Below are 2,462 nucleotides of genomic sequence, written 5' to 3' on the forward strand. Positions count from 1 at the left end.
TTTGCTGGTCTTTTACATTAGTGACAGGTATCATGCCCAATCTTATGCTGCCTAGGAGAGATGCAGCATGCCTCAGCCCCAGCTGAAAGCCACCAGGGAAAGCGGAATGCTGCACCAGTGGAGCAGGCAGCCCTGCTCCACCACCAATATTCTAAAATGCTTCAAAAATCAGCAGAGTTAAAAGAGGGAAGCCATGAAATACACCCTTACACATTTCCAGCTCATCAGTAACACCACCAGGTGTATAACCTGCTTTTGTTTATTCTTACTAGCATTACAAAAATTGGCCCCTCCACTGACAAACAGACCTCATCCATGACTCTAAACAACTAAAGCATGTTGTCTCTATACATTTTACATACCGTGAGATCTTATTTAACATGCAGCAAGACATATTTAACCCTTCAAAAATTGGTTTTGTGCAGAACTAGTTAAAAAATGTAGTCAGCTCCTCAGCAAGTACCATCCAAACGTAAATATTTATTATGGTCTTCCCCTCCCTGTTGTACTCAGGGATTAAGCACAGAACTTTTTTCCTTCTCTAAAACATGTACATTAAAAATGCCTATATAGGAGCTCTTTTGTGCAACAGTATTTACTTCTACTGATGCTCCAAAGCCTGCACCTTTACGAAAGAACCATTAACGATTTATAAGTTTATGCTGGCTTTAACTGAACTGGAAAAAAACAAAATCATCGTACAATGAAAAAATGTGTTTGGGCATGCCACAGTTTTCTATTCTAATGCTCTCCTATTCCTTGTCTCCTCAAAAACTGATTTGGAACAAGAAAGCAATGCTCCCTCCTTCTCAAGAGTTGGTTTTTCACATGTTCAGCTTCTAGCAACCAAAGACCATATCCAGTATTTACAAAATCAGGAGCCTACTTCAGAGCAGAGCTTTTTGAGGGTTTTTCGTGAATGCTCTCATTTGAGCTATCTTACAAAAACATGTCCCAGTCTATCACAAAATGCTTTTACCACATACAGACATTATCGGACAGGACAGATCCGTGGTGGTGAAGAAAATTTAGAAGTTCCTGACAAAGACTTGAGGATACATTTTCGAAATTCTGAGAAATAGTGCTACATTTCATCATATACACTTGTGCAAACAGAAAGAAAAAGCATTTTGAAAAATTATAACAATGATGGTTTTCCAAGAAAAAATATCCTATTTCTATTATATACTATTATAAATTTTAACGTGTAATAGCAGAAAATATTGATCAGTTTTTCTGCAACTCTCATAAAGCCCTTTTATCTATCACTGTCCAACAGGGGAAAAAAATGGTAACTCCTGCTTAATTGTGTAGGGTACTACTGTACAATGCAACAGTGGGAGGGAGAAAACTACTGAGCCGCCTGAAAAGCTCCAACTGAATCAGCCAGTATGAAACCTTAACCAGCCAGTGGGGTTATTTTATAGTCTTGCACAAAAACGAAACAAATTTCAAACGCAGGCAAGAGTCACAAAGAACACTATTCTTTCCACTGGCACACAGGGGCACGTACTCAAACCTCAGACCATGTGGAATGATGACTGCTCAGAACTTGAGATCTAAAAGGAAAGTTAATAAACTAAGAAGGGAAGAACCAGAAAACTTGCAACTGAACCCTGAATACCTATAGAACTGGGAAATTCTAATGAGATTAGGTTAGACCACAACTGAAAGAGAATATGTACGGTGTGCTAGAAATAAACAGAAAGAAAAAACAATAAACATTCAAAGGCTACCTTGGCATTAGTGTTAGCATCTTCTCAAAATGATACAATTAACATTGGAACATTCGGTCTGCTCATAGCATTTAAAATGTATGTGTGCATACATATATATATATATATATATATATATATACACACACACACCTGTATCTGTGGAAATAGGAAAGCCTCATAAGATTAATTGTCCAACAAAGAACAAGTGTTCCCATATTTCTGTAATTTTAGTTCACACCAGAACAACAGTTGTTTCTTTTGATGAAGACAGTGTTTTAATTTTTTGGTCTTCTTTATTTCCAAGTTATAAATGTACAAAAATGTTGTTATTAATGCTGTATACGCTATGCAGTTAAGTAGCCAAGATGCTCTTGCAATTAAGTGCTTAAGAATATAGAACAATCAGGATTCACAAAGCCAACCGTGGAAAAACACAAATAGGTGGTCACACTGAACTGCAGCACTCAGAAGAAATGAGTTATTCTGATCAGTCAAAGAAGCCTGCAGTCAACTATCTTCCAATTCTGTCCTCATCTTTTCCCCTGTATCTTCCCATTCATCTAACACGCTCAGCAATACAGCAGTTATGATCTGGAAAAGCCGAAGCAGAAACACAAATGTTGCTTGCCTAATCTCATCATTTATAAATTTAACTACAGTTCAGTGTGTTTTCTAGGATCTACCTGTTCTAAGACGCTCAAGCAAGATACAAATTTTACACCAACTTCTTGATTTGATAGATCT

This window comes from Meleagris gallopavo, chromosome 11 (assembly GCF_000146605.3).
Source record: "Meleagris gallopavo isolate NT-WF06-2002-E0010 breed Aviagen turkey brand Nicholas breeding stock chromosome 11, Turkey_5.1, whole genome shotgun sequence".
In the NCBI taxonomy this organism is placed as follows: Eukaryota; Metazoa; Chordata; class Aves; order Galliformes; family Phasianidae; genus Meleagris; species Meleagris gallopavo.